Source organism: Python bivittatus, unplaced genomic scaffold, assembly GCF_059951505.1.
Source record: "Python bivittatus isolate LINGU-HERP-01145 unplaced genomic scaffold, Pbiv_v1 ctg000480_np1212, whole genome shotgun sequence".
In the NCBI taxonomy this organism is placed as follows: Eukaryota; Metazoa; Chordata; class Lepidosauria; order Squamata; family Pythonidae; genus Python; species Python bivittatus.
Window position 1 is genome coordinate 50091460 of NW_028277075.1, and position 17113 is coordinate 50108572.

The following is a 17113-nucleotide window of genomic DNA, read 5'->3' on the forward strand; positions in this document are numbered from 1 at the left end:
ATTGCTTCAAATAAAGATGATTTTAGACTGCTTTGTTTTGTGGCACAGTAGCTTCCCATTTATTTTTCTAATTGAAGAATCTTTTAGTAAGGGGTCAGGAGCTCAGTGGGCATGAAGAGCCATGTATAGGAGCTTGTCATTGTTCATGGGCACCATGTTTCCTATCCCTGTTTTAAATTATTCTAGATGCCTGGCTAGTAAAGCCTACCATCTCTCAGGCAGCAGCGGGCAATGGAAAGTCTAGCCCTGGGCCCGATACTGCTTCATGTGTTCCTTGGTCCTTCTGAAAAGCAATGGCTCAATTTCTCTGCAGTTTGATACAGGAAAACTACCTGTAATACTGTTAAAGAAGTTTTAAAAAAACCCTCCCAAATCCACCTCCAAAAATTGAAAACAAACCTCAAATGACAGAGTTCCTCTGATTTTGCATCATTTCCATACCTAACAACAATAAATGCAGCTTCTGGCCATGAAAAATTTGCCCATCCCTGATATAAATGGTCTGACATAACACTCCTTGTTGATACACAATTCTTGTAATGTGTCAAATCTCCTAGAATAGCCAGAATAATCAGATTTTCAGTTAATATTTTCCTATCCCACTCCATACAATCAAGAGTCTTTCTAGTCACATCAGCCCTCAAATTGGTTAAACATCATGAAATTCTGTTGCCTGGACCATAAATAAGAACTCATGGGCCTGCATTTCTTTATATCTGAATCAGAGTCTCTTCCTCAAGTGAGCCTTATACGTTGTGAACATTTTCCACCAAAAATATTGATTTATTTACTGTGTTTATTAACTGCCCTAGTTGGAGGACTCTGGACAGCACACAACTAAGTGAGATAAGCCAGAAATAATACTAAAAAATAAAATAATAATCAATGATAAATACAACAGAAATGAACACGTATAAAGGAATGCCTGTGCATTAATCCACTGGAGCCAAAATCTTATTGAACAGGGAAAAAGGAGACCAGGAGCATAGTGGACAGTCCTCTTCACTTCCATGTGAAGGTACTTCATTCAGAACCACTCTAATTGTCAGACTAAATCTGTCATCTTCATTCTACAGAGAGAAACCTTAGACCTTCTCTCCCCAAATCCTGCCTTACAACACCACTCTTCATAGAGAGAACTGCATTCCATTCCTGTAACAGCACTTTTGGATTCAAGCTATTTCGCATATCTTTCTTTAACTCCTTTCTGGGATTCCCTTTACTTTTCTTCCATCCCCTCTATATTTTAAATACTAATTTTCTAATGGTGCATACAGGTTTCTGCATGCAGAAAGGATCAGAAGAAGTGGAGATGAAATAACAAGAACCATATCCATACTTCAAACAAGAAGAATATAGTATTTTGTTAACAAAATGCAATTGTGAATTTTAATAATTAGGGCAGCAAGAAGAGAGCATTGTCACATTGATATTACGACTCCAAATTCATTTCATGAGCTATGCATTGTACTGCTTACCAGTAAGTAGACCATTTTCAGAATATTTGCAACAGGAATCCCAAAACCTGTAAACGTATACACATGCATGTGCACACACACACACACACACACACACACACCAGGGCTACATTCAGAGGTACCAAAGACATTGTAAACTTTGCCTACAATGTGATGATGCAACGGAAAGAGAAGACAATCCAAATGAAAGCTTACAATGACATGCTATGTATGTCTATTCAGAAGCAAGTCCTGTTGAATTTTACTGCCATGTATAAGATTTCCATCCTAGGATACTTTGAAGAAACAGTATATGTCTACTCCTAAGCAAGTGGGTATAGAAGGACTGTATAATCTTTGTGACTTTCATAAATAATCTCCGATTCCCACAAATCTCATGCTTCGGGTATTTAACAATGTAAATTTGTTCAATTACATTTGGACTATATGTACTTAGAGGACTTGAATAAATTGTAGTTTAGGTTCTGAAATATATGTCCTTGTACCATAAAACTCATTTCACTGTCTTTTAAACATCAGTTGTCAAGTCTATTTTGTTTTAATGTTATAAATGTTTGTTGACCCAAATTAGGAAAATATGATTTGTAGGGTTTTTTAATCTACTGAGAAGCAAGTTTACCTAAATGCTAAACTGTATGCAATTTATGTCTAAAAGTAAATTGTGGGAAAAAAATGGCCAATTAAAAATAGGGGAATTTATTTTTGAGGAATTGCTTTAAAAATGTTGGCTTATCTATGAGAGAAGTGCACTGCCATCTGTTGGAAAAATTTTGCAAATTCATTAAACTGTAAAACATTCTGTTGCAATGACTAAATCAGAAAGAATAAGTACTGTAAGTGGATTTCTTGCTGTGTTTGGGAGATTTTAGTTTTCAGTGCAAATAAAATCCACTATTAATTGAGCATAACATAAGGAAAACACCATCTTACAGATATAGACATAGTTGCTTTCAGGTATTTGTTAATCTTTAGATTTGAGAGGTTTTTAAATTGAAAAAGGAAGTGTAAAGACTCACAATGAAAAATACAAGACCAAAAATAGTAAAATTGAATATTTTCTTCATTGCAATTGATCAAGCATTCCCAATAACATGGTCTTCACAACTAAATACCTTTCTTGTCTAAATATAATCACAGCATTTTACATTTTCTGAAAGAAAGAGAAAAAAAAATCTAAGGAGAAATATGAGAATGTAGTATATTTCCTACCATTTTTGTAATGGGCATTATCAGACATAATTCATCATTTTTAAAATATTGCACTTAGAATTGTGCAATTATTAATGTTAATTGTGGCTGGACTGCACTGAGGGTGTGTGTTAAAAATAATTTGTTTGAATAATTTTGTATTAATTTTCAACCTAATTTTTGTAAGGCAAAGAAAGGATTTAGTAACTGCAACTTTTCTGTGTTCAGGTAACTGTTTGCTCAAACATTTTAGACAAGCCATACTAGTCACACTTAGCTATCACAATCCATAATGGACTGGCACAGCGGTTCAATCTTTATTTTTACAGCTTTCTAATGTTACCACACCAAAGAAATGGATATTCCCAATAGATAAATAAGCAGCTGTCTTTTAATACTATTTAGGATTTCATGGAAAAAGATATTCTGTTCACATTTTAATAGATGCCTTTTTAGAAAAGGAAAAATTGTTGACAAAGGAAAAAAAAAAGGAAAATAATTTCTTCTGCTGTGAACAATTTTCCCTTAATTTTCGTTTTGGTGGGGGATAGAACGTTGTTATTAAAAAAAATATGCTTAAAGAAAAAGTCAGCAACAACAACCCTTAATGACCCTTAATAGCATGGATGTATAATTGGAGAAACGGGTCCTTTCCTTTGACAGTAGAGTTTATGCTATATGCCAGCCTGATAGCAAAAGATGCCCACCTAGGTTCTGCATTGCTTGTCATATGGACACACCTTCTAAGGTTGGGGAAAAAAAACCCACCACCCTCTTCTCCATCTAACATTTCACTCACTTCCTTGTACTGTTCAATTCCAACTCCGTTATCCTTTTAATGATTTTTTTTCCAAGCCATAATGTTTGCTAAAAATGTGTAATCACACAGGGCAAACCAAACGTTATTAGATATTACACTGAAAGACGTTGTACCTCATACTCCCCCCCAATCTTTCCTAATTAAATGTTTTTCTTCATCTAGTCTGACAAGACATAGTCAGATGAAGAGAGAGCTATTATCTTATTTCTCCCAAAGAAATGAATTTAAGATGACTCTCCAAGAAGAGTAGATATGACCAAAATTATATCCAAATTGTGGGCAAAAATTTGGGACAACGTCCAACTTTCCCGTTTTATCTATCTATGGTTGCCAATCCCATCTGAAACCTATCCTGGAATTCCCCCTTTCCCCGCAAACAACACAGGCATGTGAGATATTTGCATAGGTGTATGCACATATATGCAAACGTGTATATTTATATATCTGCCAGAAGCTTTACTCCCAGAAGAGGGCTGGACCGGACTGGGACAAAAAACATACATTTATGTTAACTGAATTAATAAATACTGATTGAAATTAATTGTTTGTAAAATAAGGTGTATGATTTATAAAATTAATTCATTCCTCCATCTTCATATACCAACCATTCTCTGTGTCACATGCAAACCACTTTCTTGAATAAAAACATACCACACACAAATGAACACTTTCAATAGAAATAGCAAACAAGAAAAATAAATAAATGGGATGGTGTTGGCGGAAAGGCAGCAGAACTAGGAAAAAAAAGAAGTAACAAAAGAAAAAACAAAATGGCATGGGATTTAGGATGTGGGGAAGAGGTCCCTGAATAAGAAAGGAAGGAAGGAAGGACAGAAGACCTGTCTAGATATTACAAAAAGAGTCCTGTTATGTTGACATGAAGTTTAGAAAAAAAGGAATTAAAACCTACAAGGTTAGCAGCCCCTCACAAGCAAGCTATATCTTCAAAGGCATCACACTTTTCAGCAGGGATATCTGCAGCCACATGTACCTCTTGCTGTTTCTTTGTTTTCCAGAGGCTCTTCTGATGTTATATGGCAATTCATTTGCAAATTGGTTTCAAAAGGTTCTATTGGAAACATCACACTTCCCTCCCTTCCCCTCTCCCATATCTCAGAACCAAAGGATTAGGAATGTTCAACTGGTATTGATACCGGCATATTTCCTCCTTCAGATTTCTACCCTACCACTTTCCACTCCCCTATTTTTCTGAAGGGAAATGATAAAATAATGCTGTTAAATGTTAAGCACTGGCAGAATTACCAAATTATGCCCCAAACACATGGTTGAATATTAATCAATTTTGGGTCTAGACCAAGAAAATACAGCAATATATGAATTTTTTAAAGCTTAAATAGGACTATACAAGTACTTAAATATCAGCTGAAGCTTAATTTATACCAGTATCAGTTATTTCAATGTTGTCTAGGAATTCTGGAAACTGGTCCCAGCACATGTGGAGGGTGCCAATTTTATGAATTAATTTCTATGTTAATGGTACTCCTTTAGCTTGATGGGGGTTTTGTACAGCTCTCCTTTGTACAGCTTTTCTGAGGCTAGGGAGAGATGGGGAGGCAAGGGTTTCCTTTTATTTATGGACAGAATTCATACTCAACAAAGATTATTTGATGGTTATAATTTTACCTCCATTTCCCAGAACTGTAAATTTGACAAGCATGGCTAACCACAAAATGGCTGCACTATTTTTTTTTTTAATTTTATGGGAAGAGCATTGCTAGGGAAGACATAAAACTTTACATATTTTGCACTACTACACACAAAATCACATTAAATGCATAATCATGCTACCAAAATGGTGTAGAATCAAAATTCTATGTATCTTGAAAAGCAGCAGAAGAAATGCAGCCTCCATTCTTTTCTTTTTTCCAAATAAAAATCTTGCAATTATTCCACTATCTGTTATCATTCCCCTACTTCTATCACTATCAAACACTGGTAAGTCAAGCTTAGTGAAAATTATATATTTATATATCCAGAACACGAATGAAGGCAATCTGGACCTGGTTTCCTGCTCTTAGCTAAATTACTGATGGGATTTCTGATGTGATCATTCATATCTCTTCTGATTGCCACTATAACATCTGCTTCCACCATCTTCAAGTGTAAATGTTTCAGATCAACAACAGAAATCCAGATGTGCTCTATTCCATGAACCCATGCATTATATAGGAAATTATTTGTCTTTTTACAAACATTAAAATGCTTTTAAGCACGCAAGAGTGACCTAAATTGCACTAGATGCATTAAAGAGATTTTTGAGGCAGACTTTAAGCACCTGGATTCAAGCATTTCTTCTTGCTTTCAGAGTTGGAAAAGGATGTGAAAACAGAACCTTAAAACTCTCTGTGAAATAGCAAAATAAATAGGCAATTTCCCATACACTTCTGACCCTTAAAGTAACAAAAATCATTATAGTCTTTACCAAATGGCCCAAGATTCCTCTCAAAAGATGATCTGAAAGAAGTTTCAGGGCACGCATAAAAGAATAGGGCATGCTCCATTCCTATTATCTATTTTCATGTTATAATAAATTTAAGTGGTTATAAATGGGAACATGTGGAACATTTTCAGGGCTGCAGTGAACATCTCAACAAAGCTTGGCTTTGCTAAGCTCATTCTCTTTGTTGAGTTTCTCTGAATAGGAAACTGTTCCTATGTAAATTGCAATTGCTGAACTGGAAAGTTCCTTGGGTCCTTTTTCATGGCTGAAAGATTGTTTCACTGTTTTTACAATTAGCTAAGTAAGTATAGCCAGAGTGCAACTTCTATTCCCTGTAGGGAACTGGAATTTTCCCAGTATTCAAAGCCACATTATTTGTGATCCTCATCCTATCTTTAGGCTGTGTTCCATTACTTCTGTAAGCACTGAATGCAAATCCACCAGCAATGGCGTACTGGTGAAGTATCCAAAGATGAGAAACCCAACTCCTTCCTTCCTGAATACAGAGTTGTGCATTTTTTTGAAAATTTAATGTTGTTGCCTATGCTGGATTTTCTTGTACATAATCCAACTCTTTTAAATGTGGTCAAGGATGCTATTACATCAACAATGTTGAAATAAGACTCATCGGACAATCCGAGCAGCTTTTCCACATGAAATAGAGTATGATGTTGGTCTTCCTTGGCCAGCAAAATATTTTTAGAACCCAAGTGTACTTTTTGGAGAAATGTCCTTTTAAAAAATGCTTAAATTGGCTATTTGTATTTCCAGAAAAAAAACAGTTAGGGAGTTCCAAATGGAACTAGACTTACATGGCCTACCAATTTTACTAGACTTACATGGCCTACCAATTCAGAAAGACTCAAGGCAGCTTATTTAAAAACTCAATAAAAACAGACACTCAGAATGCAAAGGTACAAAAATTAAACAATCCTAGGAGAAGCAGTCGTTGAGAGTCGGGTAGCATATAAATTTAATTAATAATAATAATAATAATAATAATAATAATAATAATAATAATAATAATAATGCAGTAACTGTCCTGTGGTTAAAGAGGCAGTCTGTGTTCCCATCAGAGAAGATTCTTGGTTCACCTCATCTCCTCATTCCTATGATCCTTTCATAGCATTATGCTAGTATGATTAGTTAGGGAATCCTAGTACAAAACTGCTGATACATCAGTGTAGCTCTACGGAGGTAGCCTTATTTTCTTTCACAGTGGCTAGTCCTGAGTTTGATAACCCAACCATAGGAACCCTATTAGTTTCTTTTCTAAATCCTACTGAAACCCAAACCTGTGACATATTTTCCAAAGAGCAAGGGGCTCTTAGGGGTGTTCTCTCAACAGATCCAGTAAGACTTCAGCATGGACTTATAGTTATGAACAAACTATATGGTTACTTGCATTCAGAACCATAGTTAAGGACAGCTCCATGTTGATATTTGCATTAAACAAATGTAAGACTAAAACAGATCTACAGGCAGTGTTATATAGATGCATAAATACACAAGAATATACACAACAGTAGCTGTTGAACTCATTGGGAATGAAAATCTACCCCTTCCGCCAACACACACACTTCAGAGAATGCAATCTCCCTCTCTTTCATCCAACAACCAAGCAGGCTCTTTAAAAAAGCAGGACATTTTCAGAGCACAATCACATTCACATGATCCAGCAATTTGAGCTGCCTTGAAAAAAAACCTTCATGGAGCTATTTTCACTCTCTGCCTCTTGCCCTGATTCCTCTTGCACTCTTTCTTGCAGACTCAATCCAAATCCAGATGAGCTGCTCATTGGTTCTTGGCTCTGCCAGTCCCAATCCATTCCCAACAGACCCTCATGGGGTGCTCTTTATCATCTTGGCCTTAAATCCCCTCCCCTCCCTGCGATGACACACTGGACAATTCAGTTCACATGGGGAATTTGCTAGTCAATCCATTTCTCCTTCACCTAACCTGCAATCAGGCATAGTGGCATGACACATGGGGTGGGGAGAACAGCCTCTCACAACTTTAGCTCACAAGTATTCTCTCTCTCTCTCTCTCTCTCATTTCCCTTTTGTCTTCTTAAGCATGAGCAATCCTTCTCTCCCTTTAAAGTCTGTCCCTTCCTTGCTCTTGAATAATATTTCTATCACTCTTTAAATCTTTGACTCCTTTTCATTTCTTCAGGTAGCCTCCCTAAGTTCAGGTAACCCCCTCCCCTCCCCTCCTTTTCTTTTTCTTAGACTTGACTTCCAGGCTTGGCCTTTCTGGATCAAGTCTATGTGCTTCTGTAGACAGTCAGGAAGATGACTTTGATGGAAACATGCAAGAACTGTTATCTAAGCCAAGAGGATGGAAACATTTTTTTAAGTCCTGGGAAGCAAGATAATATTTGGAAGTGACTCAGGCAGCCTCCCTTATTCACTGGGATAGAAGAAGGAGGGGAGGTGCAACACAATCCAACCTGCAAAATTCTGTTACTATAGCCAACTCAAAAAAGTATAGCTGCAGTCTTCCTGTGGAGTTAATTGTCTGGTCTACCTAGAGGGCTGACAGCTTCAAGCAGAATCCCTGGATTTATTCTTGCCTTTAGGCTTGTCCTTTATACCCTACAACTCATACTATTTTAACCTTTTTCCTCAAAATCTTAAGTTTCATTTTGTCCTCTCAACTCCATGGGACAACCGCCTTCCTTCAGAAGGTTCCCAATTTACTTTCTTATCCCATGATCTTCTCCCCAATCCTTCCTGTTTATCCTCTCTTTCTTCTGTTCTGCCTCTTGCTAATTACAAGCACTGGGCACCCAGATTCCTACCATACATGTTATTTCTTTGCTCCTCATGGCAAACTGTTGCCAGTTTCACTCATTTCTCCAACTTTGCTGCAACCCCTGAGTTATACCAACAGTAAGAGTTTGAATGCCAAGGGGGGTTTCCCACCATGATGAGCAGAGAAAGACAGGGGAATGCTAGCAAATTATTCTAGTTTATTTTTATGATGAGAGGGAAGGGATCTATGTTTATACACAGATCTGAAGAGATGGGAGAAGGCATTGAGTTATTGGATCAGCAATTAAAAGCTGACTAATGGTTTTCTATGGCCAGCTATTGGGAAAAGCAGACTTATAGGTGGGTGGTTCTTTGCAAGCTCTAGGTTTGCAAACATATATACTTCTCCATACCCATAGCCTCTTGATAATTGAATAGTTGGTAACCTGCTTCAGGATTCTGTCAATAATTGTCTAATCCATGCTTACTTGCTTCTAATACAGACATATTGTAGGCATTCAATCCACTTCAGATTCAGAATGCAAAGAGGAGAGTATTACTTTTCTTCTGTGACTTCTCCATTTCTGAACATTATCCCCTAAGAAAAGGCTCTTTCCAAGGACAAATAACATAGCTGATTTTGTCAGAGAAAATATTCAGTAGTGAAATAAGAAAGAACAAAGCATCAGACCCTATTAGTGTGAGGGTCCCGATCCAGATTGCTTTTCATCATAATTGGAGCTTTAATGTAAATCTTGTTGAAGATCATTTCATCTTAATATAATTCCAGCTCATGTTTAATCGTGGCATTCATATTTTAGCTTCCTTTATCAGTGTACAAGATGGAGATGTGATAGGGAATTTCAATTCTTTTCTACAGGTATCTTTTTTCTGAATGGAATCTGATCTATGCCGATTTAAGGATATTTTACTCACTGAAAATGCTAGAGCATGCTACCCGAGGTATTCAGCATTCTACTGAGATTTATTTGTTGCTGTTTTGGTTCATAAAAGCATGGATGAAGATATATTAGGAGCGGCCGTCTAGTCAGTGACCACTCTAGGAATTCTTTCTGTCACAGCAAAACAGTTTATGAATGGGCTGCCTTGGATCAACATACCAGCTTATGGAGGAGGTTCTGTGTGCTCTAGCTCTATTTTCCGTATGTGTTAGAATGGGTTAGGAATGGCAGAAAGCTGGACACAAATACTGTTCAATATCATACAGGCACAACCAAGACAAACAGATGTCCTGCTGTTGCTCCCTGAAAACATATAAGACATTGGCTGTCTTCTGAAACCTCTTGTATTTGTGGGATGTCATTAAGGATAAAGGTTTTCTGGTTTAAGTCATAAAAGCATCCATCCATTTTTTTCACAGTCTTAGGAAATCTTGCAAAGTAGCCCAACCGCAGAGAAGCAGAAAATCATATGCAAACAATAAAGCACATTTCAACATATGTCAGTCAACCATGGGAGTCAGTGAGGACTACATTTTGCTGGCAAAGTTGTATATTACAACATTTGGCTATTTTTAAATCACTTTAGAATGGGAAACAAGATAGCCCAACAATTGTAGGATGATTTTTAATACAATAAACACTGTCCAAGAGGTAATCATCTTCCACTTCAGAATTCCAGTTCTGTAACATAAATTCTGTTCAGATGTTCTCTTGATTGAGCAACAACAACACTGGAACAAAATGAAATTTTGCCGTAATCCACAGCTCATTCACATGGGTCAGTGAGCAGAATTCATTGTTGATACTAGATTGCCAGGTAGGAGTAAAATTCCCTGCCAAGCAACTGATCTAGTTTAGAAAAGTTTGATCATGTAAAAGCAGCATTCCCAATCTTGTAGGGCCATTGGGCATAGTTGGAATTTTGAAGGAGTACCCTGGGAACTTTCATAACATACCTAAAATATCATGGGGGTGAGGGCTGGTCATTTACAAAATGGCATCTATAGTAGGCACAAAAGTTTAGAAAACTTTATTTTCCAGAAGGTTGAAAGAAAGGCAATTTGACCAGAACTTCATTTCATGGTGGTCACAATATCTGGACTACAAAACACAAAACCAGTCTTTTGAAATCATTATTTTATGCTTCTGCACTTGTCTTTATTGATGAGTCTCACAGATAAGAAATGGGTGGCCACAAAAGTGAGTATAAGCTGATCAGGGAAGTCTCTGCCACAAAAGCCAAACTGCGCATTTGTCTCCTGAAACCACCACATCAAAACAGTCATTTTATAGAAGACAGACTGGTGATGCATAGAGGAAGATAATCATTTCCTCTCTGGTGATTTATGGCTTCTTATAGCTCTACCCAGCCATCTCTGGAGCAATATAAAACCTGTCTTTATTAGAGTCAAACAAGCAAATTAGCCACCCACTCACATCACACTGATACTACCCTCAGGAAACCTCCCCCTCCCGCAGGTCAAAGCATACACATAATCCAGGCAAACGTATACCACAGCATAACAAGCAAAAGTAATTCAATATCCTGAACCAAAACTGGATAAAACAAACAAAATCAGCAAGAGATGCAGAAAGCTCAGATATGCTTGTCCCTCTTCATTCCTTAGTACCTCTACTGGTCCCACCAGATGCTTTGTAAAACTTTTCTGTCCCTCCAGGATGTGTCTCCTGCACCTTCTTTTTCCTGTTTTATTTTTGTTGGACTGCTCTGTACACAAAGCCCTGGGTTGCAGCCCTCCATGTTTATGTTCTGAAACTTTCTTGGTACCTGAGGCCATAACATCTCTCTGTAGCAGGCCAGCCTCTCAGATAAATTCTTAATTTTAATAAGCCTACAAATCTAAATGTATAGTGCCATAGGAGAATACCAAATTATGTTCTCCCAACATCAGATGAACTTTGTCACCAAGGTGGTTTCAGTCCTAAGCTCAACTTTGAATCCTGGCTGATATGGGGCATCATTCAGTTTTCTCTAAGGTACAGATTACAGGTAGGATCTGAAACATGAACCATTGGTGATGGGGTGGAATTAATATATTGGATGTGGCTGGGGGGACATCCCTGAACCCATGCAGAAATATCATAACCAATCAGAGTCATTAGTATTACAGGCCAAACCTAATTATCAGACCACATTATTCCCTAATTCCCTTCATTGCTAGACAACATATCTCTTTCTATTCATTAGAATCAACTCTAGTCTAGCCTGATTTCATAATATCAGTTGGGTTTTGAGAGATGAAGTCAATTTTTCTCTGGTCCTGCTGTGGTTTATTTAAAATCAAAGCAATGGTGATACTTTCACTGAAATACTGCCACTTTATACAGATTAAGGCTAAGCCATTTTTTTTTCATTGTGGGAACTCTTGCCTAAGGAGCCTGGAGGGGTGGGGTGGGGGTTAAAATGGAAGATGATGGCCAGGACTGCAAAATAGAAACCCCACACCTTTTTTATATACATCATAGCCACCATCTTAATTTTTTTTACACCCCCCCAAAACAGATGACCTAAACATAAACAAGTACGCACATATTGATCGCCATCAAAAAGTCTATTTGAATACATTTTTTTTCCTGTAAGACAGTACACACCACACATATACAGTACAGAAGATTTTCTCTTTTATTTTAGTCATGGGGATTTAAAGTATTTCATATCTGTTATTATAGTAACACTTGCAGAAGTCCTATAAGATAAAGCAATATTTTCATTCCCATGTTGAGTGAAACTTGTTTATATCATACCCTTATTCATTTCATGACCACATCCTATTTACATATTCTCATGAATAATAAAAGAAGAGCTTTTATTTTAATTCTGAAATTACATTACAAGAAATTACAAGAGGCACACAGCAGGCCTTTTCTGACTTACTCTTATCCTCTTTCCTTATTTTGATTGCTCATCCTGAGGATTTCTCCTTGCTAACTATTCTGCGAGCCTTCACTCTTAATAAATATATGGTCCTATTTATATTTTAAGGCTTCTATTTTTTCCAACTCAACAAAATATTGGGAAAAAATTACATAAGGGGAGTTGGATTCTATCTATCTGTCCAACAGCAGGATAACAGAACAGGATGAGGTCAAATTTGGTGTTGTGAGAAATGCCAACGAATTATAGATCAAATTAAAAAATGTTCCACATCTAGCCAGAGACTGTGGACTCCCAAAAGAGGTGTGTGTGTGCGGGGGTGGGGTGGGGGGAACAGAGAGGAGAGAGAGAGAAAACATTTCCCCAATGCATATGTATGGAAGAGGCAGCTTGGCAATGGAATAGTGAGACCACAAACATTTCATAAACCACTGAAAGTAAACAAATTCACTTCAAATCTTTATTTTCCAGCCCTTGTTCATTATCTCCCCAAAATCAATTTTCCTTGCAAGCTCACATGAAATAGACAAAATAGCTACATTGCATAGCATCCCAGAACAGTGGTTTCTTTCAGTTTCTATTAACATCACTGCACATAAGGATATACATATTTAATTGAAAATTAGTTGCAAGGATTTTTTTTTATTACAATCATATTGTAAACAGGGATGATTTATATTCTTTCCCAATTGCTGATAATTCTCTCCCCTGCAAATGCAACATTTTACAAGGAAAAGTCTTAGAAGTATCCAAAGGACCCTTGTGAATCAGAATTTCAGAAGCATAGACTTTTAGAATTTTTTTCCCTATTTTGTGTGCATTCATCAATTTTCCTAGTTAGAATACTTCCTAAGACAGATTGCAGAACATGAAAAATTAGAAGACTAAGTTGCATCTTTTGGTTCAAGTTTTTTTGTTTACTTTGTCCAATTTTTAAAAAAGTTTTTGGTCCCTGAGTTTTAATTATAACTAGACATGGCAATACAATCAGTATAGTATGTGTTATGTGCATGTTTTAAAGAGGAAGTGAAAACTATAAGTTTATTCACATGCAGTATATTTTGAATCTGAGAATATTGCATGGCACAATTGACTCCTACCAACCTTAGAAAGAACATAAATGTTTTTTCAGCATTTTGTTCCTTTGCCCTGCCCCCTCCATTCTGCTTATATAGACTATCTCAAAATAATGATATTGGCATCATGACATCATTGAGCAAATGACACAGTTATGGAATTCATCCTGTCTCCTGATACAAGAACCTAAGTTATGTCATTGTGCAATGATGTCATGGTGCTCATTTCATTATTTATCTCACTGACCTCAAAAAGCTAAGTAGAGGCTCTGATCAGTACTTGAATGGGAGAGGAAATCCAAGGGTCTTTACAAAGTTCCCAAAGTTGCCCTGGCAAACCACATCCATATTGGTGCCAAGAAAATTACATGGAAGCATCCATGAAGTCCAGAAGTGAGCTCAACTCAAAGCAGACTTTCCCTTTAGTAATGAAAAAAAATAATTTTAAATGAAAGAATTGATTTTTTTAATGAAAGAAAGAATTTTAACAGTTCTTGAGAAAGGCAGTCAAAGACAAAAACATAGATCTGTCTCTCAGATTACCAATTTAATTGCAAAAGGCCTAAAGAAGGGTGTGGCCTAAGGATTCACTCTTTAGAGTTTTCCTTGTTCTGCTCAACTTTAATGCTGTTTTTGATGAACTCCAGTAAACCTTACAAGATCTGGACAATAACGTGTAGATATAGAGAAATACATTTCCACAAATATCCTGAAACAATTTTTCACTTTTCATCCACTGACTCATAATAATGTGGACTGGTCCCTGGGACCTTCTCAGCTATAATCACCTTCTTCCTTTCCTTTCTTGAGTGCTATTCCCTATACTTAGAGAATACACAGAGCAATATGCTATACAATGTTTATGTCTTATGTCTGAACTTGTTTTTGCCAACAGCTTTTCCCATAATTTCCTGTATCATCCAACAGCCAAAAAAAAAATTTTTGTTATTGTTTTTGTTTTTAATGTGAAGGGAAATTTAGTAACCAGCTTGGCTTTTCCTTCTATGAAGGTAACTTACCAGAACAAACAAATCAAATTAACATACAGAACATATCCGTGCACTTTTTTTGCAAGATGGACATTGTTCCTTTACCTATCAGCCAGGAAACGATAAATCAGACAATTGTATGCTGCCAAAATTCAGCTGAAGCATTTAGCAAAGGGCCATAGCAACCAAACACAATGTGTATACATATACACGTACATCACAATGTAATAATCAATGTGTAATCCAAGCTGGGATGTTAGTTAAATAAAATGTGAAGGCTATATTAATGAACTCTTTTGGTGTCCAACACAGCATTTCATTTTCTTTCACAGGCTGCATAATGCAGAGCCAGGGAATAAATTATAAATGAAATCCCCATCATATGTTTATAAATACACTAACATTAGCATTTTACTTCCTCATAAATCTACCCTAAATATTCTGGTGCAAGATTGAGAGCTCTGTAAAACAATGATATATTCTCGGCTCACAGGCCTTGACTACTGGCCCATTCATTTCTACCGCTGTTCTTCAAACATTACTTCTTTCGCTCGTGCCCCCTCATTTAAAATCCATTTTAATTTAAAGATGCTCGGTGCCGTCCTAGTGGTACATTTACTCATCCTAGTTATACATCATGGAGCAGGGAAAAGAAAATTGTTTAATCTAGAGATACGGTTCAATGTGGTCACCATTGAACAGTGGAGTAATTACCAGATCAGCTCCGCTAAAAATGCACTCAGGGTGTTCTGTGACCTATCATCTTCTAATCTGCATAGTGAAGTATAGCTTCATAACTATAAATTGCTGACTTAATTAAAACCAGGACCTTTCTGTCATTTAATTACAGGGAGAAAGGTTATTGCTTAAATGCAATTTTCCAAATGTGATTTCTTAACAGTTATTAACTGCTTCACCATCATTTATTGTTTCAGATTTTTCAATTTGAAAATAGCCCCTGTGACAGAAGTAATGACTTCATGAAAAACTCAATCTAGATGGAGCTGAGTAGACCCATTTGTTTCCCGTAAGTGGAGCAGACAGAAAACTTGAAAATGTCACAGGAGGATCCTCTGATTGCTCTCACTTTGCAGGAGTAATTAAAAACCAAGAGGTTGTTTTAGAGGTGAAGGGAAGAGGCTTGTGGCAATTTCAGGGTTTGATCCCCACTGCTGAAGGAAGGGACTAGCATTATCAACCCTAGGGAGAGAGGGGAGGTAGACAGTTCCATCATTCTTAAATAATATTAATTGAAGTTACAGAATAAGGTAGATCTGTATCTATTATAAATCTGCAGGTTAAAACAGGAAGCTGAAAAGGAAGGAAAATGGGGTTCTCTAGAAATTGCATGTGTAGTAATGAATGGAATTCATTAGAAATGTGCAGACTGAAAGCAACAACAAAAGCCCTAGAAATATTCTTTAACATGGCATTCCCTCCATGATGTAAGAAACTTTTGAAATACAAATGGGGAGGAGGGGAGTTCTGTTTTGATACTGATGTTCTTCTTTGTTATCCCATTACAAATATGAACTGGATCATAGGGTATGTTGCAAAGGAACCTGGTAGTATACTACAGTACACTGTCAGAAATTCTGGTTTGAAAGTACACGTTCACTTGATAGATTTGTAACATGTATTAATTTTTATACTGTGCTTTAAAAAATGGGAGGCACTGTACATGTTTCTTGATTTGTTCTTACAAGCACATCACAGAATGTGAATGAAAAGGAAAACTGAAGATTTGCCTCATCCGGAGATGATGAATTTGTTCCCTCAAGGATTCTATTTCATGCAGCCTGGGAATCTTGACCATCATTATATATCTCCACAGTTTCTTGAAACTAGACCAGCATATGCTTTTGTATTGGGTCTAAATTGTTGTTGTTGTTAGTCCAGTAAAAGTTCATCCCAGGTAAATGATACCTATAAAACCTCAAAAAGATAGAGCTCCCTGATGGTCAGACTAAATGTGATTTTAGACATCTTGAACCAGATCTAACTTTTTTAAACAACTGCCATTGGGTGGTGCAATTTTGGTGAGGGGAAAGGGACCAGGAGAAAAGAAAGTGTTTCCATAGAGATGAAAGGAGGCAGGTAACAAAAGAAAACAAAAACCCAGAACTGAAGTGGGACTATAGGATGAGAAATGACGAAGTCACTTAATGTCAGTAAAAGGGGGTGGCTGGATGTTGCAGTCTTATGGAAATCATGGGATTGTAGTGCAGAAAATCCACAGAAAATGGGTTGCCACGTTATTAGATCCTTGAGATGAGCATGAAACATTTTTTTTCTGTCCTTACCACATGAGGCGCTTGCCATAATTAGTTTGAAGAAGTCTCCCCTCTTCCCCCACAACAGAGAAAAAACTACAATCTCTGTAACCCCTGGAATGACCTTCTAGGACCACTGGACTGTACATTTACAATGAAATTCTATGAACATTTACTCAGAACTGCAGTTCCTTAAGATCAATAGGACATTTCC